Genomic DNA, 12914 nt, shown 5'->3' with positions numbered 1-12914 from the left:
ACTTTGCAAAAAGGTGTTAATGGATGTTTCTGCCTGGATTCATCAATAAAGCTTCTTTTGTTTCAAATGAGATTTATTTTTGAGCACAGGACTGACTCCAGATCTCACCGATTGCAAAGTATCACACTTTTAACTCCAATGGAGACCCAGGAACAAGAAGAGTCCTTGGGGAACCCAGTGGTTCTGGAGATCCCGGTGGTGGAGGAGCAGGTGCCTTCTTCAGAGGAACTAGGGGCCAAGCCCAAGACTGGGAAACCTCCTGAAGCTCACACCATCCAGGCCACCACTGGAGGATTTGGGTTTCCGGCCCCAGACTGGGGAAAGGAAGGCCATTGGGGGGAGAGTGACAGCCTGGGACCTGGCAGTGGGGAAGTCGCTTGATAGCCGCCCCAGGACAGAAGAACCCCAGGTAGACGTTTATCGAATGGAGGAAGACATAAAGGAATTAAAGGACCTTATGAAGTGGATGGTGCCCAAGTTAAAGATACGGAGGAGGAAGATGTGAGAGGCGAACCGAGGGCAGCTGATGCTCCTTGCCTGAAGCATTGGGACTCTCCCATTGTGACTTCAGTCTGATGCTCTTTGCCTGAAGCATTGAGACTATCCCATTGTGATCTCAGGCTGACCTCCATGGATGAGGAAGCTGGGCCAAGTCCATGACATCCAATGACCCAGTGAAACGATGTCCATGTTGTAGGTGCCAATGTCACCTAGTGGTTTGAGCATAGTGGAACTATGACTTTGGAGATCAGGGTTTGAATCTCAGCTCCAACATAGAAACTTGCAGGATGACTGGGTCACACTCTCTCAGCCTTAGAAGAAGGCAATGGGAAACATTAAATATAGACATTTAATATTGTGATTGCTATGGTTCTTATTGGGTTGTTGTTGTTATTGCTGTCTATCTATACAGTATGATTTTATGTAGCTTATTTTAAGAAAAAAAATAAAAAATAGACCCATTAAAATCAATCAGACACATGAGTCCCACCCAGCCCTCCTCCTATTGACATCTTTGGAGTGATGAAGGCTGGGGCCAACCCTAGGACTCCAATCCTAGCCCCATTTTCTGGAAATTAAGGGGATGTACAAGCTGCCCCTTTTAGCGCCAGATCAGGGCCAGGGCAAACATGCTGTTTTTTGCAACTCCTTTTTGCATTATGGTAAGGCTACGCTGTGGCCCTGATGTAGCCTTTCCGTGGTGCAAAAAGGAGCCCCTTTCTGTGCCGGGGGGAAAGTGCCATATTCACCAATGGTGTGGCTTTTCTGCACTCCTTTGGCACTGCATCATCTGGATGTAGCGCCAGATGAATGCCGTGACATCACCTGCAATGTGGTGCAGTGGGCAGCGTCACACCGGCATGCGTGAAGAGTCAGGGAGTGCGCTGTGCAGACGCCATCTTCGCCCTCATGCTGGCTAAGGATGCTGGTCTCTACGCCCCGAAAGGCCCAGTGAACTGTCTTAGTATTTCAGCATTCACTAGATTCTCTCTCTGAGGATTTGGAGGTGAGACTAATAATAGTAATAATAATAATAATAATAATAATAATAATAATATAATCACTAATTTATATCCTGCTTTCCAACAGATTTATTTTGAATTTTAGGGCAGGTTCAGGTTTGATTTGCCCTTAGCGCTGTTGAATTGTATTTTCAGTGGTCTGTGAAAGATTGCATAAATGTGTGCACATAAAAACACTTTGTATTTTCTGCAGGTGTGGAAAGAACCAAGATGGCTTCCAGAGGAAGGGAGAGAAGAGAAAGGACCCTCAATTCCTCCTTTGTGGAAGAAACTGGAGGAAAGAAGACCTCCGGAAGGGTTAGTGTCCAGACCTCCTTTTTTGTGGTGGAGCCATTGGGAATTTGACTGACTAGGATGCAGTGGGGGTGTTATTTACAATCCTCTGTCTTTCAGCGAAGGCTATTTTCTATTGCAGATCACCTTTTGAGATGTGGCAGTCTTCTTCTCAGAGGAGGAAGGACCACTCTTGAGTCCAAAGCAGAAATTTCTGTACAAAGAGGTGATAATGGAAACCTATGAAAATGTGTCCTCTGTGGGTAAGGACCCATTGCCATTCCTATAGAATGGGGCAAGTGCTCTAGAAAGCTACATTGCATGCAACACTGGCTCCAATTTAATTTTTATAGCAACATCCTGTGAAATCATGGAATTTGTAGTTTGTAGTTTCTAGAACTGCCCACATTACACCGGATCTTAAATCCCTCCATTGGCTGCCCATTAGTGTCTGGGCAAGATACAAGGTGTTGGTTGTAACCTTTATTTGTTTTATTATTTTTTATTAATTTTACATAGAAATAAATACTACATAGCATATTATTACACAGTAAACCATATTGAACAATATTACATTGTAGCAATACTTCAATATTACACAGTATCTATTTACTGTTTCTCTTTCTTCCCCACTTCTCTTTCTTCATTCCTTTATAAAATACCACTCGTTCATCTTCTCGAAGTGCTATGTAATAGCAAATAATACTAAATTATTTATTTATTTATTTATTTATTTATTTATTTATTTATTATTTCAATACAATTCATAGTGTTGTGAAGTGCTGGCCACGTGTTGTTTCAATCCTTATAAAACATTTGTGAACAGGGGAATTGATATTCTTACTTTGCATGTGGTGTAGGTTTGTAGTACAAAATCATATATCATTGCCTGGAAGTCACTCTTAGTGTATTCAGTGGGGCTTACTCCCTGTCTATTGGATCCAGACTTTAGTCAATACATGGCTGGAAAACATGTATTTTTCAGCTCCCATCACTTCTAGCCAGCACAGCTATCCAGAAGACTATGCATTACCTACCCTCCTGGTCAAAGTTAAATATGACTAAGAGTGTGTCTGGGCCACTGTTATTGCAGATTTATCCCACTTTAACTATCATGGTTCCAGCCAACAGAATCCTGGGTCATATAGAATCATAGAATCGTAGAGTTGGAAGAGACCGCAAGGGCCATCCAGTCCAACCCCCTGCCATGCAGGAAATCCAAATCAAAGCATCCCCAATGACAGATGGCCATCCAGCCTCTGCTTAAAGACTTCCAAGGAAGGAGGCTCCACTACACTCCAAGGGAGTTTGTTCCACTGTTGAACAGCCCTTATTGTCAAGAAGTTCCTTCTGATGTTGAGGTTGAATCTCTTTTCCTGGAGCTTGCATCTGTTGCTCTGAAAGGAAGGAGAGAGGCGAAGGAAAGAGAAATGACTATAGTAGTCATAGTAGCAGTAGTATTTCCTGGAATTCTAAGAAGAGGCATTAGTATATGCTTTTTGCCTTAAAACAGTAAAACTTTTGTTCACATCAATCAAAAAAATAAAAAAAAACTTTTTAATAACTTCCTGTCTTTGCAAATCTTCTTTATACTACTAACATCTTTCTATATACCTTCTTGCTAATCTTATATACAACCCTTAAATAGGTGAAAAATAAAAAGAAGCCAAACAATTTGTGTTGCATAGTCTTTTATGTATTCTCCCAACATCTTTAACTATCTGTAGCCTTGTTAAGAAAAACCAAAAGAGCTGGTCATAAATATTTTGTTTTCCACTTCACACACAAATATTTCTTTAATAGTGACCTACATTCATTTATATTATCCATTCGACCAGTCTTTCCTCCAAACCCCATCTTTTTTGCAAAAATAACATTAATTTTTCCCATTCCAGTTACATTTTCTCTTTTTTATCCTCGTCAAGTCTATATGAGATCAAATCTAACTGCTTGATGTTATTTAATTTTGACAACCATTCCTCAGTTTGCAGCTCTTCGGAGTCTTTCCAATGTTTAGCTATGATTAATCTTGCTGACGTTATCATATATAAAATTATTTTCCAATATCTTCTTTCATCTTCTCTTTTCACAAAATAAGTCATATTTAGTAAATAAATCTCCGGTTTCTTTTATAACTAATATTAAATACCTGTTGGATTATACCATGTATATTGTTCCAGAAAGGTTTTATCTTTTCACATCCCCACCACATGTGCACCACTGACACCTTTTCCTTTTGACATCGCCAACATTTATCACTCTCTAATTTAAACATTCTTTTCAATCTTGCCGCGGTATAATACCATCTGTGACTGATCTTAATGAAGTTCTCCTTATAATCCAAACATTTTGTGAAACCATTTGTCCTTTTCCACGCCATTTCCCATGCCTCCATGGGGATTTCTCTTCCAAAGTCCCTGGCCCAATCCACCATGTATTGATTGATCGGTTCCATCTCTAAGGCCTGTTACAGACTGCCAAAATAAAGCTGCTTGGGGTCTCTTTGGAGGCATGCTGTTTAAATGATGCATGCATCCAAAGAATCTGGAAGCTGCATCAAAGCTGCACTCCTGTGCTTAGCAATGGAGTGTGGCTTTGGTGCAACCTCCGGACTCTTAGGACCCATGCATCATTTAAATAGCATACCTCCAAAGAGACCCCAAGCAGCTTTATTTGGCAATCTGGAACAGGCCTAAGTCTCTTTGCCTTAAAATATTATAATATTTAGTTATCTTTTTTTCCTCATTTTCCAAAAGAAGTTTATCTAATTCTGATAATTTTGTCTCAATTCCAATTACTTTCTTATCATTATCAAATCTCATTTTTATTTGGTAATAACTAAACCAATTTAGATTTTTCCCTTCTCCTGAAAGCACATCCCTAGTTTTAATACATATTTCCTTACCATCTTTAACATCAAGCAGGTCCTTATATGTTATCCATTCATCTTGCCTATCCCATCTGTTAGCGAAGGCTTCCTGAGTTGAAACCCATGCCGGCACATTTATATAAAACTTATTTTTGATTAGTTTCCATGTGTTCATCAGGGCCCTCCTTATCGGATTATTATAGAAGTCTTTATTAATGCTGTCCTTACCATACCAAAGATATCCATGCCAGCCATACCTAAGATCCGCACCCTCCCAATTTAATATATCTTTATCTTTTAGTCTAATCCACTCCTCCAACCAGCTCAGATTGCAAGCTTGTTTATATAGTTTAAGATCAGGGAGCACACATCCTCCATTTTCTTTCCTTTCCTTCAAACAGTTCCATTTAATTCTGGCTTTGCCCCCCTTCCAAATGAAGTTCTTTAAATCTTTATTCCATTGATCTAACGTTTTATTATTAATATTAATTGGTCAATTTGAAAAAAGATATAGAATCTTAGGTAGGACTGACATTTTGATGGCGTTAATTCTTCCCAGTAATGATAGATTTAGATACTTCCATTTATTTAATTTTCCCTTGATGTTACTCCACATTTCTTTGTAATTATTATCGTATAGATTCATATTATTATCCGAAATATATATTCCCAAATATCTGACCTTTTTAGTCACTTCACATCCCGTTTTTTATGCAATATTTCTTTCTCAATATTAGTCATATTTTTAGTGATTATTTTAGACTTTTCTCTATTTATATTAATGCCAGATAACCTGCCAAACACATTTATTTCCTTCATCAAACTTTCCACATGACGGAGGGGTTCCTCCACTATAACCAACAAGTCGTCCTCAAACGCTTGTATTTTAAGTTCTCTTCCTTTTACTCTAAATCTTCTGATTTCTTTATTTCTCCTAATATTATTTAACAAATATTCCAGTATTATAATAAACAGGAGGGGGGAGAGGGGGCAGCCTTGCCTTGTTCCTCTCTTAATATCAAAATCTTCTGATTGTTCACCATTTAATATTAATCTTGCCGTTTGTTTAGAATATATTTCCTCCACATTCCTCACAAAGTTATTTCCCATGTTCATAATTTTTAGTAAGCAAAACATGAAATCCCACCTAACAGAATCGAACGCTTTGGTTGTAACCTTTAAAGCCCTTCATGGCTTGGGTCTTGACTACTTGCAGGAGTGCCTTCTTCCACACAATCCTCTCACACTGGAAAAAGTCTCCTGAAGCCCAAGAAGGCTAGATTGGCTACAACAGGGGTAGGCAACCTGCGGCCCATGGGACGGATGCGGCCCGGCAAGGCCTTGGGACCGGCCCCCACCTGGTCGCGCTGCCGATTGCCACCAGAGCCTTTGGCCTGTCGCGTGAGGGCGTGGGGCCTTTGGCCTATCAGGAGGAGGTGGGCAAGGGGGGGCAAGCGGCAGGCAAGGGGGGCAAGCGGTGGGCAAGAAGGGCAATTGTCTATAGAAGCCTCCGAAACATAAATGTATATTAACATTTTTTAAAAAATCAGCAATTTTTTTTGCGTGTCCTCCATTTAAAAAAAGCATCCTCCATTTGAAAATTTTGTCCTACATTTGTCCCAGTTTATTTATTTAATTACTTTTTTAAAAAATTATTTATTTATTTATTTATTTATTTGGCTTTGGCTCCCTAGTTTTCTGAGGGACAGCAACCCGGCCCCTGGCTCAAAAAGGTTGCCTACCATTGCGATACAACAACCCAGAGGACCTTTTCTTCTGCCACTCCTAGGCTTTGGAATGACCTTCTGGAAGAGATCCTTCACATCACCACCTTAGAAGCCTTTTAAAAGCTTGTTAAAATGGATCTCTTTTGGCAGGCCTTTCCAGATTAGGGCTTTTCACTGTCACCGACACAGTTATTGATACCGATACCCCGGCTACCCTGCATAGATAGTTCTCCCCTCAGCCTCTCCACCCAATCTAGTTTTCACATGTGGTTTAAAGAATAAAGGAGGTAGGAAGGAGAAAGATGTAGATGGTAATAATAAGAACAAAAATAAGAACAAGTGTGATGTATGTTTGAATTGTAATTTTATTGATTGTATGGCTGTTTATTCTGAAAATAAAAAGAATTTGAACATTATTTACAGTTTGACCTCAGTATCTGCTGAGGTTTGGTTCCAGGACCCCACTTAGTAACCAAAATCCATGGATGTTCAAGTCCTATTACAAACAATGGGGTTGTAGTATGATGAGCCTTACATAAAATGGCAAAATCAAGGATGGCTTTTGGGGATATATTGAGATGCAGAATCTGTGGATACTGAGAGCTGACTGTGAAATGTTAAAAAGCAGTTGAAATCATCCTATTAAGAGAAACGCAACCCATGTAATTGGACTCATGGAGAAGTGGTCAGATGGGACCAATGAGAATGTGTTTCTTTGGTTGGTTTCCCTGGAAAGAACTGAGAATCTTGGCCAAGGTGGGAGTTGAGTCAGTTGAGGCTGAGAGAAGGAGGAGAGACCTCAGGACAAGAGCATTTCTCTGGGTTAGTTTGCCTGTTTCCTATTTTATGTTAGTGTTTTGAGTACTGTCTTCCTTACAGTGGAACCTACTCCTGCTTTGTGAAGGCATCACAAGTTGGACTGGTTGATCTCACCTGAAAGCATCCTTCTTAGTCATTCATTCCTATTGTACCTTCTTTGAACTGTATGGTTGTGTTATCTATTACATTTCATCCCACCTTTTTCCCATGGGTGAGTCTCAAGGTGGCTTAGGATACAAAATAAAGAATGAACAAAAGTGTTGTTTAAAAAAGAACCCATGGTAGTAAAATAAGGATATTGCTGTTCCTTCGGTTGGAGGTTCGTTCTCCAAGATCTGCAAGGGACAATCTACAAATGTTAACTGGGAGGGAAAGAGGACATTGGAGGACAATGGCTTGGAGTTATATCACATAGACAGTAGTGAATGGAGACTTCCATGTTAGTGGGTTGGTGAATCTGCTCTGTCTTTTAGTCTGAGCTCTCTCTGGGGCTGACTCTATTTTGGAAATGGGCTCCAGCCCCATGGATGAAAACCTGGAGGAAATTCAATGCCCCAATAATATGGAAGTCACAGTCTGACAAAGTTTACATGAAATGTGTGAAATGTGGTTTTTGTTTTGCTGCTGTCTGTCCTGAATTTCCCATCTCCACTAAATGACCCCAAGATCAAGCAAGAAGAGAGAAGGAGAAAACCGTGTCTCCTTCCACTTTCTCAACCCCATTTAGAAATGTATGAACCTCTTTCATAGCCATGTTTAGACACAGATTTGCTTCTTAAAAAACACAAGGCTTGTAATCTTTCACAGAAGACATATTATTTGGGAGGCAGTTCAAGAAAAATCCTACCAGGAAGGTGCCCTCAATTTCTTTTCTAGGCATATAGGCTGCTGGGCTTTTTCATCCACAGTTAAACGGTGGAGGTGGCCTATGACAAACCTCCTTTGAACACAGACAAATGGAGAACTGCCTTCAACTTAATCACTAGTTAACCTGTTAAAAGTTTACATGATGAAGTGAGTTCTGCCTGATATATCCTATGATGCTTTTTCTGAGTTTCACTTAATTTGCTGAGGTAAAATTGTATTTATTTGTTAGACTGTTCTTATCCTTTAAAAAAAATCTTCTCCAGACAAAGGACTTGGAAAGAAGAAAGGCCCCTCCACAAAATTGTCTGGCCTTAAGATGAATGAGAAAGGCATCATGCAAAATGAAGAAGAGACGGTGATCCTGAACTAGACAATTCTTTCTGACCCAGAGGAAGGGAGCCAAGTGAGTCTGGGGCACTTTTATGCAATAGGTTATTGGCCTTAGGAGAAAAGACGCAATATGGAAAAGGGGCACCAGCTCATCTTTCTACTCTTTGTTCAAATGGACAGGTTTTCTCTGACCTACGGAGTCAAAGCAGCCCATTTGGATGTTGAATGCGGATTGGAGTATGACTCACATTTGCCGCTGGGATCTTACTGGCATGGCTGCAGAAACATGGATCTCATAGAATCAGAGGATGACCTGGAACTAACTGAAAAGGTACATAAGAAGCCTATGCACTTTCCATGGTGTTTTAGACTTGGGCAGCGTGTTTGCATCTGGCTGTATTGGAAAGAGAGTTAGTTATTCCTCCCCACTGAGAATTTATCCTTTAAGTAACAGAGGTCAGGGCAGGGCAACATTAAATCCACCCTAAACTTTTTACTGAACTCTCTTCCCCCCAATTAATTCAATGCCTTGGACAGTCAGAAAACCAACGTTTTCATGTTTAAAATACCATTCAAAAAATATTTTGTAGTAGTTTTTCCTTAGGGCTTGGGAAGCTGTGTATTTTATCCTCCTTTTCCAGGTTAACTCCCATTCTTCCATCTCTTTTTTTTTTTAAATAATCTTTATTAAATTTCCAAAATAATATACATATAAAAAACATATAGATATCCAATCCATTATTGCATTTCACCAAAAAAACAAATTTCATACAATGAAGGAGCTTCATCCTGTTAGACTGGTATCTAGTGGCCTAAGTTGACTTAGGCCATTCTTCCATCTCAATATTGTGTCCTGGTTTCTTGGCCATTGAACCATGTTTTCTTTAACCACTTCAGATTCCATCTCATGTTTTAACAGGATTGTATACAATCTCACAAGTGAACATTTCCTGATAGCAAGCACATTTCCTAGTATTTCTGTACTAATTATTTCTGTTCCATATGTTTTCATATCCAACAAAAACCTCTCTCTTATTTGCCTGAAAATAAGCCCATTACATTGTTTACCTTCTTCTCTTATTTCCTCTAATGTTTTTAATTTAATCATATTGCCTTGGTTATTTAACAAATCATTGTATTATTATTATTATTATTATTATTATTATTATTATTATTATTGCACTTCTCCAAACAGATCAAAGAGGCTAACAGTAAAAGCATAAGTAAAATACAATAGCAACTTATCATTGTTGCATCCAAAACTCTCCCAATTCCTCCCATCCACATTAAAATACAATTAAATTCTTAAACAATTATTAAAATAATTATTAAAAACAGAGCAGAGGCAGTTAGAGCAGTTGTTGAACAATTTATTCAATTAATTGGAGATTGCTGTAATGTTAATCTGAAAAGGCCTGCCGGAAGATATACGTCTTGATCGCCTTTTTAAAGCCTTCAAGACGGGTGATATATCAGACCTCTTCCGGAGGCCATTCCATAAACTGGGAGCAGCAGAAGAGAGGGTCCTCTGGGTAAATGCAGAGAGCCTTGTTATGGTTGGCTGCAGTAACCTTTTACTAGAGGACCTCAATGTGTGGGGCAGATTGCGTGGGAAAAGAGGATCCTGTAAGTAAGCTGGACCCAAACCATGAAGGGCTTTAAAGGTTATAACCAACTCCTTATACTGTCCCCGGAAATTAATGGGCAGCCAGTGAAGAGAGGTTAGTATAGGTGTGATATGATCACCTCTAGATCTTCCAGTGACCACTCTGGCTGCCATATTTTGGATTAGTTGAAGTTTCCGGACTTGATATAAGGGTAGCCCTATGTAGAGCACATTACAGAAGTCAAGATGTGAGGTTACCAGTGCATGCACCATAGTTTTTAGGTCTTCAGGTTCCAGGAAGGGACGCAGTTGGTGTATCAGTCAAAGATGATAACAGGCATTCTTGGCCATCGCATCTATCTGAGCTGACATCTGGAGCAATGGATTCAGGAGCACCCCCAAACTGCAAACACAGTCCTTTAGGGGAAATGTGACTCCATCCAGGACCGGTTGACAAACCTCCATACCCAGATTAGGACCTCCAACAACATGCACCTCCGTTTTATCTGGATTCAGTTTCATTCTTTTCTTTCCTTATCCAGCCCATTGCTGCCTCAAGACATTCATTCAGAGGGAGATGCCTTCTTTAGTTGACACTGAGATATCTCTGGATGTCATGAGCATACTGATAGCACCCACCCAATGCCTCTGGATGAACCCTCTTGGTGGTTTCATGTAGATGCTGAATAGCATTGGGGATAGGAAGGCACCCTGGGGAATGCTGGATTTAAGCTCCTTTTTAGAGGAGCAACTGTCCCCAAGCATCTCCATCTGGAATCTGCTTGAGAAATAGGACTGGAACCATTGCAATGCATTGGCCCCTATTCCCAATTCTCTCAGGAGTTCCAGAAGGATGCCATGTTCACTAGTATCAAAAGCCACTGAGAGGTCCAAAAGCATCAACAGGGTCACACTTCCCCTGTCAATACTCAAGTGGAGATCATCTAAGGTGAGCATAGCAATCTTGACTCTGTATCCCATCCTGAAGCCAGTTTGAAATGGGTCTAGATAATCTGATTCTTCCAAGACTACTTGGTGTTGAAGAGCAACTGCCTTCTCAATCACCTTGTTTAGAAATGGAAGATGGGAGACCGGTCTGTAATTCTTCATGTCCAAGGGATCTAGGGAGGGCTTTTTCAGAAGAGGCCATATCACCGCTTCTTTTAAGCAAGATGGAAAATAGCCTTAACTAAGAGATGCATCTATGATATATCTCAGGTGAGTCCTCAAAGCATCTCCTCCTTGGATGACCAGCCATGAAAGGCAAGGGTCGAGAGGGCAATTTGTCTTCTTCACACTTCCAAGGAGCTTGTCCACATACTTGGTACTCACAGATTCAAAATGATCCAGTATGATCTTATTCACAGAGTCACTGGACACCTCACCTATAGCCTCTAATCGAATGTTTTTACTGTTTTACTGTTTTTATACTATCATTGTTTAATCCAGTTTTAGTATTGGGATCGGGGTGGGCATAGGGATTGATTTCTTTTGGATGTTATTGTAATCTCAATGTATTTTATTGTTGTAACCTAGAAATAAATCTATTATTATTATTATTATTATCATCATCTTATGCTGGTATCGAAGTTGGTTCTTCTGTGAGAGATTTTATCTGCGAAATCAGGGGTAGGCAACCTGCGGCCCGTGGGCCAGATGCGGCCCAGCAAGGCCTTGGGACCGGCCCCAGCCCGGTCCTGCCGCCGATTGCCGCCGGGGCCTTTGGGGGGCAATTGTCTATAGAAGCCTCAGAAACATGCATTTATATTAACATTTTTTTAAAAATCAGCAAATTTTTTCGCGTGTCCTCCATTTTATTAAAAAAAGTGTCTTCCATTTGAAAATTTTGTCCTACATTTGTCCTGGTTTATTTATATATTTAATTTTTTTTAAAAAAAATATTTAATTATTTATTTTTTGGCTTCGGCCCCCCAGTTGTCTGAGGGACAGCAACCCGGCCCCCGGCTCAAAAAGGTTGCCTACCCCTGTGCGAAATGGTCATTTAAAGCATCACACTGAGCTGTGGTGGGCTCTAACAATGGGTTCTGGGAGGTGGATTTCTGGATCAGGTCCCAGATGCTCCCCACTTCAGCAGTCCCTTTATGCTTCTCTGCCCTTGGCACTTTCCCTCCCTCCCTCCTCCTTCCCATCCTTTAACCTACATCCCTTCAAGGGGGTCCAAGGCCCTTTCAGCATTTTCCCAGAACCGGGAGGGGGGTAATCTTTCAGGGGCTGAAGGTCTTTCTCCTTTTCCTCCTTTGCAGGGTTGTTGTGAAGGAAAATCCAAATCTTGTGGGCCTCTATGCCTAGTTCCGAGGTTACCATGGGGGTGTCCCTCTTCCAGAGGGGGCTTTGGGTCCCTCCATCTGCCTTCTCTTGTCTGTGTCCTAAATTTGGGCTCTTCTCTCCTGCCCAGATAGAGCCCCTTCCACAAGACCCCAGGGAAAACTCCTCCCACCCAAAAAATGTTATTTCCAATGAGGCATAAGAATGGAGGGTCTTTCCTCTGCCCCAGTTTCCAGGAGGAAGGGGGCTCCTCAAAGCCCTTTTTACCTTTGGATCCTGATCCCCTCCATGGCCATACCTCTCTCCAAGGGTCCCTCCTGCCCTCTTTTCTCCTAATAACCCCCCAATTACCTAGGCCTCAAGGAATCCCCTGAGGAGAACAAAGGGAAAGAAAGAAGGAGAGGAGGCCTGGGAAGCCCTCTCCCCTTTCTTTGGGGAGAGAAGAGGGGCTTTCTTCCTTCTTATAACCCCGAGCCCTCCCCCCCTGGGAGACCCTCTAGCCATTCCTTCAATAGAACGAGAGCTCTCCCCACTTCCTTGCCTTTCTCAGAACAGACTGTGAAAGCAGCAATGGCTTCAGGTGTGAGACTGCACAAGCACACATACATCGAAAG

Source organism: Sceloporus occidentalis, unplaced genomic scaffold (assembly GCF_023333645.1).
Source record: "Sceloporus occidentalis isolate IW3139 unplaced genomic scaffold, rSceOcc1.0.p SCAF_39, whole genome shotgun sequence".
Lineage (NCBI taxonomy): Eukaryota > Metazoa > Chordata > Lepidosauria > Squamata > Phrynosomatidae > Sceloporus > Sceloporus occidentalis.
The sequence above is the reverse complement of the archived record's forward strand: the minus strand, read 5'-3'. Positions refer to the sequence as shown.